This window comes from Triticum aestivum, chromosome 6A (genome assembly GCF_018294505.1).
Source record: "Triticum aestivum cultivar Chinese Spring chromosome 6A, IWGSC CS RefSeq v2.1, whole genome shotgun sequence".
Classification (NCBI taxonomy): domain Eukaryota; kingdom Viridiplantae; phylum Streptophyta; class Magnoliopsida; order Poales; family Poaceae; genus Triticum; species Triticum aestivum.
The window spans coordinates 1,919,435-1,945,457 of record NC_057809.1 but is presented as its reverse complement, the minus strand read 5'-3'; the positions used below and the strand labels follow the sequence as shown (position 1 = coordinate 1,945,457).

Here is a 26,023-nt window from a genome sequence, read left to right as displayed (position 1 = left end):
AGAGAGTGCCTTCATGATTTTCTTTGTATCGTACATGCTTTTCGGCAGTTCATGACCCTCAGGGAGGCTGTTAGCCCATACTCCCAGGAATGCTTCGAAGCATTTCTGGCTACAGCCGTACTCAGCCTTGACTGCAATCAGTTGCGAGATGGCATCCAGCTGAGATATTTTCGCACCCGCATAAAGAGGTTTCTTCGACGAGGCCAAGACCTCCAAGAAGGCCTTTGCGGTTGCCTCCGGCTCCTCCGGTTCATTCTCTGAAGGTGTCGCATTTGCCGTTTCTGCAACAATGACATCATCTAGCATGTCCCTGACCCCGTCGTCCTCATATCCATCGATGCGTTGTCGCATCACCTCCTCTCTACCACGTCCTGCTCGGCTATGTTTATCGGCGGCATGTCAAAGTTTGGCATATATCCGTGTGTGCGAAGGTGCTCACTCATGTCCGTCTGATTTCTACGGTGACGTCTGGCACATCTCGCACAGGGGCATGGTGGGATAATTCTCATTGGACGACGGAATATCTCCTTCAAATACACATCGGTTTTCGCGATCCACTCTGATGTTACTCGATTCCGACGGATAAAACCACTGTACATCCACTGATTATCTGCCATCCTCTGCTTTTTTGCAAGCCACACAACATAATTAAGGATTCACTTAAATTAATCACATCAAATTTTCAGTTTCTACCGCGTTGAATCCACCTACATCTCTAATAGGTAAAGATGGGTCCTAATCCCACCCGAGGATGTGTAGATTGAGTACGTTCTCCATTCTACCCCGTTCCGAGACAAAATTTCGGCAGCACCTCCCCGCTGTTCTCCAAATACACGTCTCGGCAAAATGCCGAGAGAATGTGCATCCGGAGAACAACAGGGAGGCGCCGCCGAAATCTTGTCTCGGAACGGGGTAGAGCATGAACAACGTACCCAATCTACACATCCTCGGGCTGTCCGTGGAAAGCGCTGGACAATCCGAAAGAGCTGCGGTGATAAATATGCAATTGAATGCATATTTATCGATGCAACCCTTTCGGACGGGAGACCTAGGTTACGCGACTTGATGTGAAAATTTAATCTAGTTAAAAGAGGCTAGGAGGTGAAGGTGGATTCGTAGCTCACCCTCCGCTGTAGAGGAAGTAGTCGAGCAGCGGCAGGATCACGGACCAAACCCAGACGACGAAGGCTCCAGGGAGATGAAATACCACAAAGCCTGTAAATTTTACCGAGTCAAAAAATTTGACGGCACCACATCACATAAAGCATTGACACTTCAAACTATGAAAAAAATCATATTGCTAATGACATCTAGTCAAGGTTTTAGATCATCATGATACTTCAAATCCTAATTTTCATCAAGTGTCAAATTTTGTTCTTCAATTTATTTTAGCAAGATCATCATGATAAAATAACTACTCATCAGATACCAATTTTGTCAACATCACAAAATGAAACTATAGCTATTTGACAACATCTCAAATATACCAATTTTGTTCTTCAAATTTGACAACATTTCACAACATGCATCTATCACATACATTTGACAACATTTGACAACATTTTTTAGCCAGATCATCATGATAAAATAACTAACCAATATACATCAATCCATCCATTCATCCATACAACATGCATCTATCACATAACAAGAAGTAAAAAATGCAAAAAAATGAAAAAAAAAGCTCATCGGGCCAGCCGGGACGGCGAGGCAGGGCGGCCGGGGCAGCGGGCGAGCAGGGGGCGGCGGTGGAGGGCCGAGGCAGGGGCGGCCGGGGCAGCGGGCGAGCAGGGGCGGTGGTGGAGGGCCGAGGCAGGGGCGGCCGGGGACGGGAGGGCCGGGCGCGCGGGCCGGCAGGAGCCGCGGCCGGCTCGCGGTCGGGGGGAGGCTGGTGCGGCGTTGGGGTCGGGGGAGGCCGGGGCGGCGCAGCACGGTAGGGGGAGGCTGGGGCGACGGCGGCTTCAGACGGCGAGGGGGAGGCAGGGGTGGAGACGGCGAGGACGGCGGGGAGGGGGGACGGGCGAGGGAAGGGGAGAGTGAAGCGGGTGGAGCGGCGGCGGGCGGGCGGCGGGAGCGTCGCGGGCGGCGGGGAGCGCGGGATCTGGCCGGGGACGAACGAGTGGAGGGGGTTGGCTGGATATGGATAAGGCAACTATGCCGACGGCTAAGCCGTCGGCATATGTAGTGATGCCACGTGGCACCTATACCGACGGCTTAGCCGTAGGCATAGTTTTTTTATTTTATATAATTTTTTTAATGTTTTCCTATAGTTATATATTTATTCTTTTTTATTTTATGTAGATTTTTAAATTTTTTTATAGTTATAATTTTCCTTTTTTATGTATTATTATTTCACATAGATTTTTTATTTTTTTAAACCGCTCAGCCCTCTCCTCTCCCGGAACCACACAGAGGGGAGGGGAGGGGAGGCGCCGAATTCGAGCAGCTTCGTCCGCCAAGGCCGTGGCCTGGTCGCGGGTATGGGAGCGCCATGGCCGCCCTCGATCACGTGCTCGATCTGGAGCTTAGTTCGTCAGGTGAATGAAGGGGGAGGGGGTCGTCGAAGGTGAGGGTGGGGGTGGGGGCGGGGGTAGCTTAGTTCATCAGGTGAGTGAAGGGGGAGGGGGTCATCGACAGAGGGACACCTGGAAGCAACATCCGGGCCAAACCCACTGCTACATATCCACACCGTGTAGACCCGACACGTCCGTTTCCCCCCTCCCGGTGCCGGCGGCGGCGCTGTCCGTTAGGGGGCCACACCCCGAAGATGCGTGTCGCCTCTTCGGACAAGCCACAACACCACCCCGCATGTATGAGGGCCCGTACGACGCTCCAGTGGCATTGCTACCCCCCAGGTCCCCCGTCCCGCCTAACCCTGTAGCGTTTGACCACGGGATCTAGCCCTTTGACTTTGCATGGATGGGCTTTGACCAGCGGACCTCCCCACCCGGTTGTGTTAGGTCAGACCATAGGAACACTTTGGAGCAACATCCGGGCCAGACCCACAGCAAGATCCCCTCCGTGTAGACCCGACGCGTCCGTTTCCCCCCTCCAGGTGACGGCAACTGCACCGTCCGTGAGGGGGGGCACACCCCGGAGACGCGTGACGGGCGTTTGCAACCGCCACAACACTTCCAGACTTGTGAGAGGCCGCCTACGCAAGATTTGGCGGCATGCTAGCCCCCGGAGGCCACCGGCCACAGCCGTAGACGCGCGAAGGGCAATCCGCGTAGAGGGAATTTTTCGGAGACTTCTCCATCACCAAAAATTATGAAAAAATAACATCATTCCTATAGCACATGTGCCCGTGTCGTGCAAAAAAACTTATGATTTTATCGCGCTCCAAGTATTTAGTAATATTAACGCCGCATCGTTACCGCAGAACGTCTACTACCGTGTCATCGCCGTCCGTGAGGGGGGGCCACACCCCGGAGACGCGTCCCGCCTCTTCGGACATGCCACCACACCATCCCGCATGTATGAGGGCCTGGTGCGACGCTCCAGTGGCATTGCTACCCCCCAGTGCCCCCGTCCCGCCTAACCCTGTAGCGATTGACCACGGGATCTAGCCCTTTGACTTTGCATGGACGGGCTTTGACCAGTGGACCTCCCCACCTGGTTGTGTTAGGTCAGCCAATAGGAACACTTTGGAGCAACATCCGGGCCAGACCCACAGCAAGATCCCCGAACACGGTCTGGACCCAACCCAACACTAGATTCCCTCCGGTTCCACCGCACCCGCACCATCCCCCCTCTAAGTGACGGCTGCTCTGCCTTCCGTGGAAGGGGGCCACACCACGGAGCCCCAAGACGGGCGTCTACGCATTCCAGAACACTTTCACACATGCATCGGGACCCGTGCGATGTTTCGGTGGCATAGCTACACCCCGAAGGCCACCCCGAATCCCAGTTGACCAGTAGATCTAGCCCTTTGACTTTCGCCGGACGGGCTTTGACCGGTGGACTCTTCCACCTGGTTATGATAGGCCAGCCCATAGCAACATCCCCAAACACGGTTTGGACCCAACCCAACACTAGATTCCCTCCGGTTCCACCGCACCCGCACCATCCCCCCTCTAAGTGACGGCTGCTTTGCCTTCCGTGGAAGGGGGCCACACCACGAAGCCCCAAGACGGGCGTCTACGCATTCCAGAACAATTTCACACATGCATCGGGGCCCATGCGATGTTTCGGTGGCATAGCTACACCCCGAAGGCCACCCCGAATCCCAGTTGACCAGTAGATCTAGCCCTTTGACTTTCGCTGGACGGGCTTTGACCGGTGGACTCTTCCACCTGGTTGTGATAAGTCAGCCCATAGCAACATCCCCGAACACGGTCTGGACCCAACCCAACACTAGATTCCCTCCGGTTCCACCGCACCCGCACCATCCCCCCTCTAAGTGACGGCTGCTCTGCCTTCCGTGGAGGGGGGCCACACCACGGAGCCCGAAGACGGGCGTCTACACATGCCAGAACACTTTCACACATGCATCGGGACCCATGCGATGTTTCGGTGGCATAGCTATACCCCGAAGGCCACCCCGAATCCCAGTTGACCAGTAGATCTAGCCCTTTGACTTTCATCGTACGGGCTTTGACCGGTGGACTCTTCCACCTGGTTGCGATAGGTCAGCCCATAGGAACATCCCCGAACACAGTCTGGACCCAACCCAACACTAGATTCCCTTCGGTTCCACCGCACCCGCACCATCCCCCCCTCTAACTGACGGCTGCTCTACCTTCCGTGGAGGGGGGCCACACCACGGAGCCCCAAGACGGGTGTCTACGCATGCCAGAACACTTTCACACATGCATTGCGACCAATGCGATGTTTCGGTGGCATAGCTACACTCCGAAGGCCACCCCGAATCCCAGTTGACCAGTAGATCTAGCCCTTTGACTTTCGCCGGACGTGCTCTGACCGGTGGACTCTTCCACCTGGTTGTGATAGGCCAGCCCATAGCAACATCCCCGAACACGGTTTAGACCCAACCCAACACTAGATTCCCTCCGGTTCCACCGCACCCGCACCATCCCCCCTCTAAGTGACGGCTGCTCTGCCTTCCGTGGAGGGGGGCCACACCACGGAGCCCCAAGACGGGCGTCTACACATGCCAGAACACTTTCACACATGCATCGGGACCCATGCGATGTTTCGGTGGCATAGCTATACCCCGAAGGCCACCCCGAATCCCAGTTGACCAGTAGATCTAGCCCTTTGACTTTCATCGTACGGGCTTTGACCGGTGGACTCTTCCACCTGGTTGCGATAGGTCAGCCCATAGGAACATCCCCGAACACAGTCTGGACCCAACCCAACACTAGATTCCCTTCGGTTCCACCGCACCCGCACCATCCCCCCCTCTAACTGACGGCTGCTCTACCTTCCGTGGAGGGGGGCCACACCACGGAGCCCCAAGACGGGTGTCTACGCATGCCAGAACATTTTCACACATGCATTGCGACCAATGCGATGTTTCGGTGGCATAGCTACACTCCGAAGGCCACCCCGAATCCTAGTTGACCAGTAGATCTAGCCCTTTGACTTTCGCCGGACCTGCTCTGACCGGTGGACTCTTCCACCTGGTTGTGATAGGCCAGCCCATAGCAACATCCCCGAACACGGTTTAGACCCAACCCAACACTAGATTCCCTCCGGTTCCATCGCACCCCTCTAAGTGACGGCTCCTCTGCCTTCCGTGGAGGGGGGGCCACACCACGGAGCCCCAAGACGGGCGTCTACGCATGCCAGAACACTTTCACACATGCATCGGGACCCGTGCGATGTTTCGGTGGCATAGCTACACCCCAAAGGCCACCGCGAATCCCAGTTGACCAGTAGATCTAGCCCTTTGACTTTCGCCGGACGGGCTTTGACCGGTGGACTCTTCCACCTGGTTGCGATAAGTCAGCCCATAGGAAGATTCCCGAACACGGTCTGGACCCAACCCAACACTAGATTCCCTCCGGTTCCACCGCACCCGCACCATCCCCCCTCTAAGTGACGGCTGCTCTGCCTTCCGTGGAGGGGGGCCACACCACGGAGCCCCAAGACGGGCGTCTACACATGCCAAAACACTTTCACACATGCATCGGGACCCGTGCGATGTTTCGGTGGCATAGCTATACCCTGAAGGCCACCCCGAATCCCAGTTGACCAGTAGATCTAGCCCTTTGACTTTCGTCGGACGGGCTTTGACCGGTGGACTCTTCCACCTGGTTGCGATAGGTCAGCCCATAGGAACATCCCTGGACACAGTCTGGACCCAACCCAACACTAGATTCCCTCCGGTTCCACCGCACCCGCACCATCCCCCCCTCTAACTGACGGCTGCTCTACCTTCCGTGGAGGGGGGCCACACCACGGAGCCCCAAGACGGGTGTCTACGCATGCCAGAACACTTTCACACATGCATCGCGACCCATGCGATGTTTCGGTGGCATAGCTACACCCCGAAGGCCACCCGAATCCCAGTTGACCAGTAGATCTAGCACTTTGACTTTCGCCGGACGGGCTTTGACCGGTGGACTCTTCCACCTGGTTGTGATAGGTCAGCCCATAGCAACATCCCTGAACATGGTTTGGACCCAACCCAACACTAGATTCCCTCCGGTTCCACCGCACCTGCACCATCCCCCCTCCAAGTGACGGCGACTCTGCCTTCCGTGGAGGGGGCCACACCATGGAGCCCCAAGACGGGCGTCTATGCATGCCAGAACACTTTCACACTTGCATCGGGACCCGTGCGATGTTTCGGTGGCATAGCTACACCCCGAAGGCCACCCCGAATCCTAGTTGACGAGTAGATCTAGCCCTTTGACTTTCGCCGGGCGGGTTTTGACCGGTGGACTCTTCCGCCTGGTTGCGATAGGTCAGCCCATAGCAACATCCCCAAACACGGTTTGGACCCAACCCAACACTAGATTCCCTCCGGTTCCACCGCACCCGCACCTTCCCCCCTCCAAGTGACGGCGGCTCTGCCTTCCGTGGAGGGGGCCACACCATGGAGCTCCAAGACGGGCGTCTACGCATGCCAGAACACTTTCACACATGCATCGGGACCCATGCGATGTTTCGGTAGCATAGCTACACCCCGAAGGCCACCCCGAATCCCCCCTCTAACCAGATTCCCTCCATGTCGATCGTTTCCCCCCTCCGTGACACGGCGGCAGTGACGTCCGTGAGGGGGGCAATCGATATACCATCGGGGCATGTTTTTTGTTTAGATAAGGCACATTTATGCTGTGAAAAAATACAAAATAATAAATATATAAACTAAAAATAAAAAAATAAAGGTATGCCGACGCATAGCTGCACACGCGGAGCTACGATCCCACGGATCGATGACATGGCATTGCACGCGGATTGATGACATGGCAGATAGCATGGGCTAGGACTATGCCGACGACATAGCCATCGGCATATCTCTGCCACACCACAGGCCTTCACTCCCTCGGATCGATGACGTGTCGATGGTGCGGATCGGTGATGTTAGCAATTCTATGCCGACGGCCTAGCCGTCGGCATAGTTATGCCGACGGCCGCCATTATCCCCCGTCGGCGTAGTTTTGACGTCGTCAAACGGTCGCCGCTAATCGGGTAGGTGGGCCCTTTCTATGCCGACGGTCCCAGTAGGCATACCGCGAGCTGTCCCGACGGCCGTAATATGCCGACGGCCCCCGTCGTCATAGATACACATATGCCGACGGCTATTCTACGCCTACGGCCTGCCCTTGGCCGTCGGCATATGTCCATTTATGCCGACGGGCGCCGTCGGCATAGATGAGGCCGTCGGCAACTAGATAATTTCTGGTAGTGTAATATGCCTTGCTAGCTGATCATAAGTCCTAATATTGTCAGGTTAAGTCCCCCATGTAAGGAGATTTTGTGTGGTGTACAACTTTATTAAAGTCTGTAAGCGAAAAATAAATGTTGTAAATTAACTAGTTAATATGGATCGGAGGGAGTATTTCAGTTTTAGAAAAATATGTGCACGCATGTTGGTCTGTACGGAACCATATCATATCTTGTTTACTTCATCTACAAATTGAGTAGATTTCATCCATCCGACATCAAATCGAAGCCAGCCGACTTTCATGGATGACGTTGAAAACTGAATACAGCTGACACCAAAAACTGCAACCAAAAAAAGAAGGGGAAATCGAAGAATTCCAAGGATTGAAGCTAGCCTCAAACTGTTGCCGCTGTTGGGCAAGGATCAGAGGAATCTATGTATCACCTCACAGGAGCTCAGATCTCGTCAGGCAAACAAACTGACACACACACACACACACACACACACACACACACACACACACACACACACACACACCAACCTGGGCTTTCTGAATATATAACCCCCAGCTATTGCATGCTTTCAAGCAAACAAGAGTGTTCCTACGCGGTGTCTGAGTTTCCCATGCATGCCGAGCGAGCGAGTCCAAAGTAGATTTCACCCCTTTTGGGCGACTCTTTCACAATAGATAATTAAGGTGAGGTAACAATGGAAGATCAAACGAAGAGAGGAGTAAGGAAGCATGCAGCTGGAGAAGAAGAAGAACGAACTTAGCTAAAATTGGTCATTTTGGAGATAGCCTAGGTAAAAATGACATTTATGAGCTAACCTAGGTAAAGTGGATCATTTATGAGCTAACGTAGCTAAAATGGATCATTTTGGAACTAACCTAGGTAAACTGGATCATTTCGGAGCTAACCTAGGTAAAATGGATCATTTTGGAGCTAACCTAGGTAAAATGGATCATTTTGGAGCTAACCTAGGTAAAATGGATCGTTTTGGAGCTAACCTAGGTAAAATGGATCATTTGGAGCTAACCTAAGTAAAATGGATCATTTATGAGCTAACCTAGCTAAAATGGATCATTTTGGAGCTAACCTATCTAACATGGATCATTTTGGATCTAACCTAGATAAAATGGATCATTTTGGAGCTAACCTAGGTAAAATGGATCATTTTGAAGCTAACATAAGTAAAATGGATCATTATTGAGCTAACCTAGGTAATTATGCCATTTTTAGTTAACTAAGCATATTATGCCATTTTTGACATAAGTAAGCTAAGTATAGGTATTTATTGAGCTAACCTAGGTAACTATGCATATTAGAGCTAACTTAGCATATTAGAGCTAATTTAGGTCATATTGGAGCTAACTTGGGTAAAATTGATCATTTTGGAGCTAATTAAGCTTATTATGTCATTTTTGAAGAAAATAAGCTATGTATATGACATATATGAGGTTACCAAGGTTGTTATGCCATTTCAAACCTAAGTAAGCTAATTACCCCATTTTTTACATAAGTAGGCTAAGTGGTTTGAGAAGCACCATATTTAAGGTGGTAAAAATTCTGTTCGCGGAGCGAGGTGGGACTAAATTTTGGTCTTGTTAGGGAGGGGGAGTGAATTTATCAGTAGCGCTGGTCAGGTAAAAAGCGCTATTGCTAAGATCAATAGTAGTAGCGCTTTCACAAAGTGAGCGCTACCACTATCCCTAGCATACCTGGAACGGTCTGTCAATTGTAGTAGTAGCGCATTTTATGGGTTCAGCGCTATTGCTATGATCATAGTAGCAGCGCCCATGCTGCCCAAGCGCTACTGCTATCTAGCAGCAGCGTTTTCCTTGAACAAGCGCTACTGGTGAACTCCTGTGTATAAGCATTTCCCTTGTAGTGTTCCCCTTGTAGTTGGGGCTGGGGCGCCATCCTGGTGGCGGTTCTACGGCGGGCGGCGCCGGCGAGGAGGCCGCCGGTGGTGGAGCGGAGCGCCGTGGTGTGGAAGAGGCGGGGAGCTCCAGTCTTGTGAGCCCGCGTCTATTCCTCGAGCTACAGCATGGATCTTGCCTCGAAGAGGGTCGACTGTGGGCAGAGAAGCGGGATCAGCGACGCCTGCTGAGCGAACCGCTCATCGAGGCCGCCCATGAGCGCGTGAAGAAGAGTGATCGCCAACGGTTTCTCCAAGTTCACGGAGTCGTCGCCAATCGCCTTGATCTGTTGACAGAAGACGCCGACAGGGTGATCTCCTTGGGTGATCGTGCGGAGGTCGGTGTCGAGGGCGGAGATGCACGCATCGCGATTATCCTGGAAGAGACGCCGGAGCTCCGTCCAGATGTCGTGCGCCGTGGCGCCGTCCTTGACGACAAGGTTGAACAGCTCGATGGAGATGCGCGTGTATAGCCACTGGATGATGGCCAGATCGTCTTTGAGCCAGCGAGAGTTGTGCGGCTCGGCGGGAGACACATCGGAGATGTGATGCAGCAGCGAGCAACGGTCGAGGTGGATCTCGACCAAGTGGCACCAGTGGTAGTAGTTTCGGCTATGGAGATCAAGAACAATGGGGATGAACGGAGTAATATCAGTGATGGTGTCGCTAAAGGAGAGGGATGGGATGGTGAGGGTGGTGGTGGAGTTTGTAGCCGGAAGAGTGTGGCTGCCGATGGCGGGCTGGGAGGGATTGCCGTCGCCGGAGTTTGTCATGGCGCTGGTAGTTTAGGAGAGGATCGTGGCATAATCTGATACCATGATAATTGGAAGAGTGTTTTCCTTGATTGCATACAGAGTACAGAGAGGATTACATATAGATGGGGCGACGCCCAACTGAAGCGAGTACGTGCACAGATCGTGCATAGATCGTGGGTTGACTGGGTTGGTCCCAGTCACCTGTCTAACAGTTGGCGAGCAAGAAAATGAATCGGGCCCAAAAATCTCACACCAATCTGGCAGAGTTCACCATCTACAGGTCAAAATAAATCATGAAAGTCACGACCCAAAATAGATCTGCAGGACAGAACACCTCACTCACGTATCGGATGGCGCCGGCGATGAAGGTGGTGCGCCGTGGGCGGCGGTGGCGTTTGCGGAGACGCCACCGGAGGGGGAGGACCGCTGCTCGCAGCGGGGGCCTCGACCTGGGCCGAACTCTGCGTTGGGCGTTGTTTGTCATCCAATGCGGTCAACGATCTGACGGCCCACGTCAATTCCTACGATTGGGTGAAAAAACCAAATACGGTGCACCCAATTTCGGCAGATCCTATATGACGCCCGCGTGCGTCCGTTCGTCGCTGCTTCGCTGAAGCGAAGCGAGCGAACGAGGCGCACGGGCCGGCCCACTTCGAGCAAGACCTGGTTTTGGGAACCTTCTAGTAGGTTCCCTGAATCGGTTTTTTTTTGTAGTTTTTCCGTTTTTTCCTGCTTCTTTTTTTACCTTTTGTTTCCTTTTTCTGTTTTTTGTTTCTTTTTTTACCTTTTGTTTCCTTTTTCTGTTTCTTTCATTTTATCCTTTTTCGTTTTACTTTTATACTTTGTTTTTAAGAAAAAATTTTGAATTTCAATTTTTTTCATGATTTCAAAAATTATTCATGGATACAAATTTTTGTTCACTTTTTAAAAATTTATTCACAATTTTAAAAATGTTCAACGTATATCAAAAAATGTTCAATATGTATTTAGTATTTGTTCAATGTATATAGCAAAAAAATTCAATGTGTAGTTAAAATTAGTTCAACGTATATTACAAAAATGTTCAATGTATATTTAAAATTTGTGCATCATACTATATCACAAAATTTTACATTGTATAGTTAAAAATTGTTCGGCATATTTTCACAAAAAAATAAATGTATATTTGAAGCATATATCGCAAAATGTTCAATCACGTTTTAAAATTTTGTTCGAGAAAACGTTATTCATTTCTTGAAGGAATGATTAAAAGACAAATCTACCTCTGTACATAATACCTACCATTGAGCGCTGTAGTCTAACATACGGTCAGTCGCTAGTGCAGTGTGCAAGGCTTGTGTGTAACGATGTCTCGCGGGTTCGATTCTCGAACGCTGCATATATTTAGTGGCATTTCTCTTTTAGGTTCGCTCGTGGGAATGGGCCGGCCCGTTTGGCGCGAATCCTTCAGCGGAAGCTGCTCGTTTTGACGCACGCGAGCGTCAGCTAGGAGCACTCCCCAATTTCATACTCGCTGAAGGGGCCAGCAAGATGGGCCCGCCCATGCGCGCCTGAGAACACATCCGTTTTTTCTGTATTTCTTACGTTTTTGTTTTAATTTTTTATTTCATTCTTATAATTTTTTTTATATTTTAAAATATTATAAATATATTTATTCCGAAAAACACTCTACAAAAAACATTTGAAAATTTTAGAACAAGTATTTGAAAAATGTTGATCGAGTATTTGAAAAATGTTGAATAAGTTTTTAAAAAAAATGTTGAGCGTGTATTTGTAAAGTTAGTACAAACTTGAGTCACTTATTTTGGGACAGAGGGGGTAATGATTTTTTTCTCATGTATATAAAAATGTTAATCCAGCATTTGAAAAAATGTTTAACAAGTGTTTGAAAAAATATTAATCGAGTGCTTACAAATTTATAAATGTGTATAGGAACAATGTTGACCATGTATTCAAAAAATGTTAATCTTTTTATTTCAAAACTATTAATAAATCATTTAAAATGATTAAAATGCATAGAAATTATTCTGACCATGTGTTAATTGTTTTTACAAATGTGTATTAAAAATGTTGATCGTGTATTCAGAAAAATGTGTAGAAACAAAAATAAACCAGAGAAAAAAGAAAATGAAAAATAAAAACCATAGAAACAAATGCAAAAGAGATTGAAAAACCGATAAAAACAATGAAAGAAACAAAAGAAGAAGAAAAGAATGTATTAAAAAACAAAAGAAAAAGAAAAAAGAAGAAAAAAACAAAGAAAACCGAATAAAAGTGAAGATAAGGAAAGAAAGAAAAAATCAGTAAAAAGTCCTCCCTTCCCTTTCTTTCGGAGGTGTTAACCCGCTGCGAGGCAGATATAACTAAGTGACATATTGAATATGTCAACGACTACAACATGTCGTAGAAGGAGATAAGAGGTGGAACCAACAACCCACTAGGACTCACGTATCTACAACTACATTCCCGAGCGGCAGTCAAACGGAGGCGTGAATGCAAGATGCAAGTGGAATGATCAAGGAAAGAAACAAAGAAAACCCATTTTCCAAAACCAATTAAATCAATACAAAGTATCACTACAAACGGAGTGCATTGAAGAAATCAAGATTAAACTAAACTACGTTTGCACTAATGACCAGCTTGCAGATATACTAACCAAGTCTTTGGCACCACATAAGTTTTTCAAAGATGCAAGATAAGATTGGCATCAAAGTTGTGACACGACCACGTCAAGTTTAAGGGGGGGTGATTTTTATAGTTGAACACTAGCATAGAACAAGGACAGACACTTTTATTCCCATTTTCACAAGGTAGCAGAGATTTTCCTAGTGATTGCTTTACACAATTTATGGTATCTTCATGCTATTATTAGCGCTCACCATATTTGGCTCTACTTATGCAACTTCCAATATTCATTCAGTAGGGCCGGTCCAATATTCATTCAACTCGTCCTTTTTATAGTTTTACTCGCGCCAAACAGAAGTTGTTTCCGTACCTGGGCCTTTCACAGCCCACACAACTTAGTCGGCCCAACTACCGGGGAAATAAGGCAAAAGAAAATTATATAGTCCCATATTGCTCCTTTACGTACAGTCGTACCAATTTATATACATGTGCGAAATGACATGTAGTAAGCTAGATGAAGGATGGACAGATTGGTATGTGAGCTAGCTGCGATAGGATCCTGAATTTCTTTGGATTGCTACCCGAGGGAAAGATAAGAGAAGACCCGTTGGAAAAATAACAGAGTAGAATTAACTTGGGTTGTACTATATCCGTGGCTTGTACATGGAAAAGAGAAGACCCACCTCACTTCCATATTATGAAACTTCATACCTTAAGATCCCCTCGAATAAATGGAGAAATAGCCATGACCTAAATGTTCAAATTTCATACCTTAAATCCCCTCGATTAATGAACAAAACACTAGCGGATTGATAAACCCAGAACCTAAATGTTCCTTCTCGGCATGCACACATGATTATGCTGGCACATATGATTCTCACTAAATTAAAAACACACAATTTTTTTCTCACGTAGTAACACACAGGCATATGTGCTAGTGAGCTTAAAGCAAAGAACCTAGAAAGAAAGAAAGAAAAAACAAAGAAATCCAATTCCCCGATCTTAAAATGAAATTAGTTTTAAGCATAGAGTATTGTTTGACGACTAGCTGTGAAACAAAATGTTTATTCAGGAGATGGTAAAGGGAAATCAGTATGGTCAACTCGTATTTCTCATGAGAAATATGAGTCCATTGGTGCCAAGAACAGAGGAGTTGCATTGCGCCACCACCATTGGTGCCTAAGTAGACGGATCCTGCCCAGTTTTAGCCCTTATTTGAGCAGTCATTCACTGGATAGCAGTTTTCTTTCTGTCCCAGCACAAATGCAAGGGGACGGAGAGCACAAAGCGATCCTTCGTTTCATACGCAAAAGAAGCATGCTCTTGTTGGAGCAGCAAATGTCTGGCAAGTAACAGGACACAACTCTCATAGCAAAGAAAGCCTGAAGAACAAGATAGTTGAGAATCCATGTGAATCAAATAAGAATACATAATTTTTTCAGTCAGCACTAGCATGCTGCTGAATCGTCGTCATCAAGGCAAGCAACACTCACACTACAATGGGTTCTGTAGTTGTAGTGGTAAACACACCACATGCACAACGGACCCTCTTGTTTTATTTAGATACAAACATAAGCACAAATCAAATCAAACCAAACCAAACCACACGTCTGATACATAGTCTTCTCCTCACTGGAGAGACACACACCGAAATACAGAAAGCAGGTGCACACACGCATCATCAAGCACCAGTTTATTCTTTGGGAAATTATATAAACACACCGTGGGCAAGCCAACACCTGATTCAACCGTTCCAGCAGCAGAAAATCATCCCATCACCACATCTGCAAATGTGATGATAAAACTAGTTAACGGAAGACGAAAAGATGGCTGAATGAATAAAATAAGCATGCACATATGTTAAACAAACTAGGGTTTGGAACAATGCTCAATACCCTTGGTGGGTACGGCTGTCATATATTTATAAGAGGGAACCGTACAAATACAAGTTATGTTACAACACGTATATCTAATATATACTTAGTCTAACACCCTCCCTCAATCTTAACTATGTCCTGAAACACTCAGAAGGTTAAGATTGCGACGACATCCTTCAAAAGAAGGCAAGGGCAAGGGTTTAGTGAAAATATCAGCAAGCTGATCCTTAGAAGAAACAAACTTAATCTGAAGGAGCTTCTGAGCAACACGTTCCCTTACAAAATGATAGTCAACTTCGATGTGCTTCGTTCGGGCATGAAATACTGGATTGGATGAAAGGTATGTGGCACCGATGTTATCACACCAAAGAACAGGCGGCTGAGTTGGGGAGACCTTCAACTCTCGAAGCAACGACTGCACCCACATGATCTCGGCTGTGGCATTAGCAACAGCTTTGTACTCAGCTTCGGTACTACTCCGAGACACCGTAGCTTGCTTGCGAGCTTGCCAGGCGACCAAGTTAGGCCCAAAGAACACAGCATGCCCCCCCGTGGATCGCCGATCATCAGAACTACCAGCCCAATCGGCATCAGAAAATGCTGAGATCAGTCCAGAACGTGCAGGCTGAAGATGGAGACCATATGAACCAGTGTGACGAACATAGCGCAAGATGCGCTTAACAGCCGACCAGTGAGAATCACGTGGTACATGAAGATACTGGCACACACGGTTAACTGCAAATGATATGTCTGGTCGAGTAATGAGCAAGTACTGCAGTCCACCCACAATGCTGCGGTACTCAGTGGTATCCTCAGGAGAGAGCAAGTCACCAGCAAGAGCTGTCAGTTTGTCTGTGGCAGACATGGGAGTCGTAGCAGACTTGCACTGCAACATACCTGCACGACGCAGGAGATCCTGAGAGTACTTCTTCTGAGTAAGAGTCAAGTTACTATCAGAATGAAGAACCTCTAGGCCCAAAAAATAATGCAGTCTCCCAAGATCCTTAACAGCAAACTCAGAACCAAGAGAGGACACAAGCCGATTCGTAGTAGAAGCAGACGAGCTGACAAGGATGATGTCATCAACATAGACCAGAATGTACATAGTCACCTCAGGTCGCTGAAGAATAAACAGAGACGTGCCTGCTGTAGAAGGAACAAACCCATGTGCACGAAGAGCAGCGCCAAGACGGGCATGCCATGCACACGGGTCTCCTTCAAACCATAGAGAGCTTTGACAAGGCGACACAAATGATGTGGCTGAGCAGGATCAACAAAACCTGGCGGCTGGCGCATATAAACCTCTTCTTCCAGAACTCCATGAAGAAAGGCATTCTGAACGTCAAGCTGTCGAAGCGACCATCCACGAGTAACAGCCAAAGAGAGAAGAACACTAATAGTAGTTGGTTTAATAACAGGACTGAATGTGTCTTCGTAATCAATGCCGTACCGTTGTTTGAATCCCTTGGCAACCAGGCGTGCCTTGTACCTCTCAATGGAGCCATCAGTATGTTTCTTCACCTTGAATACCATTTAGAGTCAATGATATTGACACCAGATGGAGGTGGAACAAGATGCCAAGTGTTGTTTCTTTGAAGAGCATGAATCTCCTGCTCCATCGCAGCACGCCAATGTGGGATGCCAAGCGCTGCTCGAAAATGTCGTGGTTCAGTCGTAGGGTCAGCCTCAGCATGCGCCACACAGGCTGCAAGCCACGCGACAGTGTCGTCAGTGCGCTTCTTCGGTTGGAAGATGCCACTTTTGCTGCGAGTATGGGGACGTAGGATGACAGGCGGAGATGGCGCTGGAGTTGCCACACTAGAGGAGCCACTGTCCATCGGCGAGGAGGACGTGCCGGCGGGCGAGTCCGGTGGCACGGTCAGGGTCGGCGAAGACAGACCAGGCATGACCGGCGGCGACAGATCAGGCGACGAAGATTCGGTGACCTGCGAGGCGTCCGGCCCAGGGGATAGCGCCGCGGGTCCAGCCGGCCTGGCCGACAGCTCCGCAGGTTCGGCCGGCCCAGGCGACAGAGAGGCCGCTGGCCCAGGCGACTCAGGCACCCCGTCGGATCCATGTGCATGGGACATGCACGCGTGATCGACGTCAGGGTCAGGCGGGGTAGTGGCGGGGGCAACCTCGTCGAGCGCCTCGTCCGGCGTAGCAGCAGCTGGCGCAGTTGTGGCCGTATCATCATCCAGAAGCTCAAGTCGAGCGCCTCGTCCAGTCCCTGCACCATGGTTAGGCAACAACAGAGGAGAATATGCAGCATCCACAAATTGATCAGGCAAAACTAGAAAAGAGTGCAACTCGGTGACGGGAGTATCGGTGGGTGATGTGAGCGTGGAAAACGGGAAGACAGTCTCATCGAACACAACATCACGAGAAATGTAAACACGATTTGTCGGAATGTGAAGACACTTGTAACCTTTATGGAGAGGACTGTACCCAAGAAACACACATTGTTTGGATCGATACTCAAGTTTATGCTTATTGTACGGACGAAGATGCGGCCAACACGCACAGTCGAACACTTTGAGGAGGGAGTAATCTGAAGTTTCATTAAGCAACATTTCTAGTGGAGACTTCATGTGAAGACGTCGTGTGGGAATCCTGTTTATCAAAAAACAGGCAGTGACAAAAGCATCGCTCCAGAACCGAAACGGGACAGAGGCATGTGCAAGAAGTGTCACGCCAGTTTCAACTATGTGACGGTGCTTGCGTTCAGCTGCACCGTTCTGCTGATGTGTATGAGGACAAGACGCATGGTGTGAGATGCCAAGCTTCTGAAAGAAGGTGTTAAGGTTATGATACTCACCCCCCCCCAGTCTGACTGAACATGGATAATTTTGTGCTTAAGCAATCGTTCAACATGTGCTTGAAATTGCATGAAGATATGAAACACATCAGATTTGCGCTTAATAAGATAAATCCAAGTAAAGCGACTGAAAGCATCGATGAAACTGACATAATAGTTGTGACCACTAACAGAAGTTTGGGCATAGCCCCACACGTCTGAAAACACAAGTTCAAGAGGAGCCGTGACAACACGACTTGATACAGAAAAAGGCAACTGATGACTCTTGCCTTGTTGACAGACATCACACACTAGAAACTCCTTATTACTCGACTCAACAGGAAGACGATAACGATGAAGCACATGGCGCACAATGGGAGTAGCGGGGTGGCCAAGGCGAGAGTGCCACTGCGACGATGACACCCGAACACCACTGAAAACTTGAGAGACTCGTGGCATATCAAGCGCGTATAAGCCATCGCGAGCTCGGCCACTAAGAAGAACGTCCCTCGTGTCCCGGTCCTTAACAAAAAAATGGAAAGGGTGAAACTCAACAAACACATTATTGTCACGAGTTAATTTAGGAACCGAGAGTAAACTACGTGTGACTGAAGGAACACGAAGGACATCAAGCAGACACAAGGTTTTAGTGGTACGGGAAAGAAGAGATGCCTGACCAACATGTGAGATGGGCATACCTGATCCATTGGCCGTGCGGACCTAATCGTGACCGGTGTAGGGCTGGCGAGTGGCCAGCTTGTCAAGCTGGCTCGTCAAATGGTCCGTAGCGCCCGTGTCCATGTACCAGGCAGGATCCACCGAGTATGAAGGAGTGAACCCGGGATCTGGTGTAGTGAGAGCAGCTTGCTTCTCATTGCCCTTCCCATTGTTCCCAATGCCAAGAAAATCTCGTTTAAAGCGACGATGGCAGCGAGACGCCAAGTGCCCCTCAATGCCGCAGAGTTGGCACTCAACCCCACCACCACATGCCTCGCAGTGGAGCCGCTTGCGACCAGCCGTCGGAGGTGGAGCCGGCGGATGGGGCTGGTTGCCCGAGGTCGGCGGCCCTTTCTGCTTGGCACCGCGGGCGCCCCGCGGAGAGCAGCGTTCGCAGAAGGACCCTCCGTGTAGACGCCAACGGAGCGGCGAGCAGCGAGCCTCTGTTCGGTATTGAGGAGGCGTGCATAGAGATCGCGAGGCGGCATCGGCGTGTCACATCCATTGATGTTTTCAACGAGAGAATCATAGTCCTCATCAAGCCCATTGAGAATGAATGAAGTGAACTCCTCATCACGGAGAGGCTTCCCAATGGATGACAGTGTATCAACCAGGGTTTTGACCTTGTTGAAGAAGGCCGTAACGGAGAGATCATTTTTCTTGACCTTACCCAGCTGTTTACGGATGGCAGAGGAACGAGCCAGCGACTGTGAGGAGAAGCTGGAGTCGAGCGTGGCCCATGCGTCCCTCGACGTCGCGGCAAAGACCACCATGCCGGCCACGGAGGGAGTGAGCGAGGACTGAATGGCACCCAGAATAGCCTGATCCTGAGTGATCCACCGACGATGAGCAGGGTTGGACACCATGACAGAACCACCAGCAGTTGAGGGCACCGAAACCATGGCCGGAGGACACGGCAGCGTACCATCGACATACCCCTCAAGGTAGTGACTGCGCATCAATGGCAACACCTGAGCGCGCCATAGAGCTTCACCGTCACCAGATGAGTGAAGTGGAACGGTCCTGGTTCAGCCACCGATGCGGAGGGCGGCGAGTCATACGTCGGAGCAGCACTGTATGGGATCAGCGCATCGGCCGACGGTGGCGCACGGTAGTGTTGGTGATGACCGTAGGACACCGCAAGAGGCATGCCGTAGGGCTGCAGGGAAGGCACGGCGTACGACCCAGGGGCGACGTAGGGCGCGCCATACGGCATCGAGGACATCGCAGAGGAAGGTACATACGGCGTCGGCAACGGCGCGACGTACCGCGCGGGATACGGCCCGCCGTAGGGCACCTGAACGGGAGCGCCAGACGATCCAGAAGCCGGCGGCGCATCATTAGACAAAGCCGGTGGGGGAATCCCACTGTATGGCAACGGGGCAGAGTCGCCGTATGGCAACGGAGCGCCGTAGAGCGGCTGATGGATAGGGGCGCTGTAGAGCTGCTGGGTAGGGGCGCCATAGGGCTGCTGGGTAGGTGCGCCGTAGGAGTGCGATGCGTCACGGGACGACGCTGATGGATCCAGTGCGGGAGATCGGGGCAGCGCCGTTTGACGCGAGCCCGATGCAGTCGGACGAGCCCAGGCGAGCGGAGTAGACGCCATGAAGGGCGATTCCATCGCCAGGGTCGAGGGAGCCGGCATGGCGGCGGAAGCCGACGCGGCAGTGGCAGAGGAGGCGGAAGCACGGCGCGGATCGAACGCATCGTCTGATACCATGTTAAACAAACTAGGGTTTGGAGCAATGCTCAATACCTTTGGTGGGTAGGGCTGTCATATATTTATAAGAGGGAACCGTACAAATACAGGTTATGTTACAACACGTATATCTAATATATACTTAGTCTAACAACATACGAAGAAAGATACAATAGCACATAGGGGCAATTGGCTCCTTGCTATATTGCATCGTTTTGTGATTTAGATACATGGCACATGCATAGTAAGTGCCGCAGATAAGGATGGCATGGCATATGATACAGTAAGGTAAACAAGAAAAAGATGAAGGCATGTGTGTGCATACCTGAACAGTAATGACAATTCAACGGAGGACCAAGACTCTGGGTAGGGCTTTCTTGTAATACAACGAGTGATGTGTCTCAAAGAGTGATGGGTGGTGCCCGGCCTCCAGACCGTCCCACTCTAGCCTGTCCCACAGGTCCTTCTCACAGTCCACAACGGGAAGGCCGGCTCCATGGCGAAGGCTGACGGCCGGGAGGCGTCTAAGGCCCCAAGAACCCCTTATCCTGATCGTCTCAAGCTTGGGAGCAAACATCTTGGCCACACATATTTTCTCCAGGCAGTCGAGTTGGTGCAGGTATATGTGCTTTAGCTTTGGAAAATTCTTCACCGTGTCTTCTTTTCCAGCTTCACAATTCACATCCCACGGGAAGATCTGCCTGAGATTACAGCAGTGGACTATTTGGATGGTCTCCAGGCTGGGTAAGATGAATGATGAGATTGGGAGGACAAACTTGAGCCTTGGGCAGTTGTGCAAGTGTATACTCCGCAGTTCCCCAAAGACAGATTCTTCCTCAAATGCCCCAATCATTCATTTGCTCCAAATGCACCCAGCTAACCATTGGGAGATCGGTCACCCAGATGGTCTCCAAATGAGGAAAGGAATAAGACCACTTGTTGGCGCAAGAGGCGAAAACTACCTGCATCTTAGGGCACTTGTCGATACGGCACCATGTCAAACGAAACCAAGAGTCTCCACCTCCAAAGACCGTTGAATCTGGTTTTGGGGCTAACAGCAAGGATGGAAGAATTTCCATGCACGCGCAAGGAATGAGCCCAGAATATCAATTGACCAATAGCTGCGACTCCCCAATTGGACTCCACATCATTGAGGTTAATTCCGTCACCAATATCAATGTGGCGGTGCAGGGGTATAAGCTGTGGGACCTCACAAGTATCAGTAACCCCCTCGAGTATGACATCATGGTAGCAGCATCCGATGGGGCTTCGGACTGTCCAAACTACCTGCCTATTGCAGGTCCCAGTCCCCACGTTATTAAGGCTTGTCGCTTCATCTTTGATCTCTGGAGACCCATCTAGATTCAAGTATAGGCTATCAGTAATCAAAAGCTTGGAATCAAACTCCCAAGAACCAAGCACCAAGGACGGGATGAACCTTGCATCTCTAACATAAACTTCGCCATCATATTTTCTGTTTAAAGAGCAGATGAATGACGAATCTTGTGGCCTTATGGCATCCTTTCCATGACTGCTGATAGCCTGATACGTAGCACTTTCAACCTTCTTTTGAAATTCCTCCATCGTATGGCACGGAGGTTCTTGCAGCCTCTAAGAAAGAGCCGCTCTAGTCTTGGCACATGCACCACCTCATGGCTGAAGTCAAGTTTCCTGATTAAGGTGACTGATAGCTCCCCGAGGCATGGAAATGCTCCACGCAATGTGAAGTTCACCAAATGCACACAACCAACCAAACAGATCTTGGAGACTTTTGCTTTTTGACTTGAAGTTGCAGTTAAACTGAATGATTCAATTGACGGGGGAAGTCCATTAGGGCCAACATTCTCCAACTGAACACAACCATCTAGAATCAGAGCCTTCAGACCAATTGTCTCTTATAGCCTTGGCAAACTTGCATTGTACTATTCCCAGATAGATCGAGGAGCTCCAACTTCACCATGTGTGTGAACTCATCCATTTCATCTGTCTCCCAAGAGCATGTAGGTTCAATTATTCGAAGCTTGCGAAGGTTCCATAGCTGTCACCATAAAAATTTGAAAGTGTAGTAAGTATTAAAGAAATGTTGAACAAGTATTTAAAAAATATTGAACAAGCGTTCGGACAATGTTGAACAAGTATACACAAAATGTTCACCACTTATTAAACAAATGATGATTTTTTTATCATGTATATAAAAATGGAAGTCAAGCATTTGGAAAAAATGTTGAACAAGTGTTTAAAAAATTAATTGAGAGTTTACAAAATTTTAAATGTGTATAGAAAAAATATTTACCATTTATTCAAAAAATGTTAATCTTTTTATTTGACAACTATTAATCAAGCATTTAAAAAATATACCAAAAATGTTGACCATGTATTTTTTAACAAATGTCTAGGAAAAATGTTGACCGTGTATTAAAAAAATGTGTAGAAACAAAAATACGCCAGAGAAAAAAGAAGATGAAAAATAAAACCGAAGAAACAAATGCAAAAAAGAATGAAAACAATAAAAACAATGAAATAAATAAAAACTAAAAGAAAAAATGGAGAACGTATAACAAAATAAAAATAAAAGGTAAAAAAAATAAGAAAACCGAATAAAACCGAGAAAAAGGAAAAAATAGTAAAATAAGGAAAAATAAAGAAAACCCATTTTTCAAAAACCAATTAAACCAATACAAAGTATCACTACAAACACCAAAACTGAACTCAACTACATTTGCACTAATGAGCAGATATACTAACCTTGGCACCACATAAGTTCATTCAAAGATGCGAGATAAGATTAACGTCAAAGCTGTGACACGACCACGCCATGTTTAAGGGGTTGATTTTTATAGTTAAATACGAGTGTAGACCAAGGACAATCACCATTATTCACATTTTCACAAGGTAGCAGCGATTACATTCGTTCCTTCGCACAACATATGACATCTTTATACTAGTTCTAGTGCTCATCACAATTGTCTCTACTCAAAGAACTTCCAATATTTATTCAGTAGGGCCGGTACAATGAAATTCTGAATCTAGATTGAGCGATAGTTAGCACTTTTATACCAAACATTTATACTTAATTAAACTTACTACTACTATATAATCTTAATGAGATTATATTTACTATTTTATTTGACTATTTAATCAATACCAATGTTATCAAATATTAAACTTTTTGTTATACAGTTGTAATGCATATTGCTAAAAAATGTGTTTCTTGAGAAATGTTATCTTTGACCTAATTTTGACAAATTTATAAATTCTCTCTCTCTGTCTGTGTGTGTGTGTATTAATATCATTAATTATCATAATATACAGATATCTAAGCATACGATCTAAATAATATCATAAATTTGAGTTCTACTCCCTTCGTAAAGAAATATAAAAGCATTTAGATCACTAAAGTAGTGATCTAAACGCTCTTATATTTCTTTACAGAGGGAGTAGTATATAATTAGATAATCATATTTGTAGAACCTTCTAGTGTCTAGTTTGAATTGTTGAAAAAAAATATCTTTCAAGTTTACAATCTTAGAAATTTGGAGAAAACAAATATAGGGAGTATACAGAGAATGATCAATGACATTCATACACTAGCACACAAAAGCTTAGTACCAGCGTGCCAAAAGAGTTGTTACTGCCATGTGATGTGCATACCACTAATATAACTCCACCCATAAATGTTACTAGTGGCATGCCGGCCACACACCACTAGTAACAAAACAAACTAATGGGCACGCTCGTATAGGCACACACCTCTAGCATATTTTCCATGCCTGAAAAATGGACTCGGCAGCATTTCCCTCTACCATGAACTACACATGAGATTAAATAGTAACAGCCAAAAAATGAGGCATGCATTAACATTTTGGACAACCCATCTTAAAAATAATACATTTAAACAAGCTTGATTTTTGGTCTAAAAAGGATGGCCAAAAGGAAACAATTTAATTTGTTGCAGGGACGCCATCGTCTCTTGGGACAACAAGAAGTTGGGGTCTGCAGTGCAGGAGCTCACCATTGTCGACGAGGCCTCGAAGATCATTTCCTATGACGACATGGCCGTGCTTGTCGGGGATTGTAGCAGAAATTTAAAATTTTCTACGCATCACCAAGATCAATCTATTGAGTCATCTAGCAACGAGGGGAAGGAGAGTGCATCTACATACCCTTGTAGATCGTTAAGCAGAAGCGTTCAAGTGAACGGGGTTGATGGAGTCGTACTCGTCGTGATCCAAATCACGGATGAACCTAGCGCTGAACGGACGGCACCTTCGCGTTCAACACACATACGGTTGGGAGAGACGTCTCCTCCTTCTTGATCCAGCAAGGGAAGGAGAGGTTGATGGAGATCCAGCAGCACAACGGCGTGGTGGTGGAAGTAGCGGGATCCCGGCAGGGCTTCGCCAAGCGCAAGCGGGGAGGAAGAGGTGTCACGGGAGGGAGGGAGGCGCCAGGGCTTCAGGTGCGGCTGCCCTCCCTCCCCTCCACTATATATAGGGGCCTAGGGGGGCGCCGGTGAAGGAAATATGCCCTAGAGGCAATAATAAAGTTATTATTTATTTCCTCATATATCATGATAAATGTTTATTATTCATGCTAGAATTGTATTAGCCGGAAACATAATACATGCAAGCAGACTGGTCACTGGAAGCGGAACTGCCCCAAGTATTTGGCGGATAAGAAGGATGGCAAGGTGAACAAAGGTATATGTGATATACATGTTATTGATGTGTACCTTACTAGAGCTCGCAGTAGCACCTGGGTATTTGATACTGATTCTGTTGCTAATATTTGCAACTCAAAACAGGGACTACGGATTAAGCGAACACTGGCAAAGGACGAGGTGACGATGCGCGTGGGAAATTGTTCCAAAGTCGATGTGATCGCGGTCGGCACGCTACCTCTACATCTACCTTCGGGATTAGTATTAGACCTAAATAATTGTTATTTGGTGCCAGCGTTGAGCACGAATATTATATCTGGATCTTGTTTGATGCGAGACGGTTATTCATTTAAATCAGAGAATAATGGTTGTTCTATTTATATGAGTAATATCTTTTATGGTCATGCACCCTTGAAGAGTGGTCTATTTTTGATGAATCTCGATAGTAGTGATACACATATTCATAATGTTGAAGCCAAAAGATGCAGAGTTGATAATGATAGTGCAACTTATTTGTGGCACTGCCGTTTAGATCATATCGCACTAGTAGAAAACAGGGCTATGGTCCAGGCCGGCTCAGCCCATTAGTCCCGGTTCAGTGTAGAACCGGGACCAATGTGGGCATTGGTCCCGGTTCGTGAGCCCAGGGGGCCGGCCGGGCCACATGGGCCATTGGTCCCGGTTCGTCTGGACCTTTTGGTCCCGGTTGGTGGGACGAACCAGGACCAATGGGCCTCGCTCCTAGCCCACCACCATTGGTCCCGGTTGGTGGCTTGAACCGGGACCAAAGGCTCCCCTTTAGTCCCGGTTCATGCCACCAACCGGGACCAATGAGCTGCCTATATATACCCCCTCGCGCAAGAGCAGAGCACAGTGCTCTGTTTTTTCTGGCTGAGGGGGAGAGGGCTTTGTGGTGCTCTAGTTGTAAGTAGAAATAAAAAATAAATAGAAAAAAAATTCTATTTTTATAGTAAAGTTATTCATAAACTAGTGATTCACACAAATTTTTAAAAATTCAAATTTAAACTATTTAAAATTTAAAACTAATGGCACTAACAGGAAGTTTATAATTTTTGTGACCTAAAAGCAAAAAGAAATCACTAAAAAACTGTAAGTATTTAGTTTTAAGTAGAAATAAAAAATAAATAGAAAAAAATTCTATTTTTATAGTAAAG

The 26,023-nt window shown here is 47.9% G+C and overlaps 1 pseudogene; it reads right to left on the bottom strand.

Annotated features, from left to right (window-relative positions):
• Positions 1 to 20,531: 20,531 nt before the first annotated feature.
• LOC123131517 (uncharacterized) lies at positions 20,532 to 23,878 on the bottom strand (annotated as a pseudogene).
• Positions 23,879 to 26,023: the final 2,145 nt, after the last annotated feature.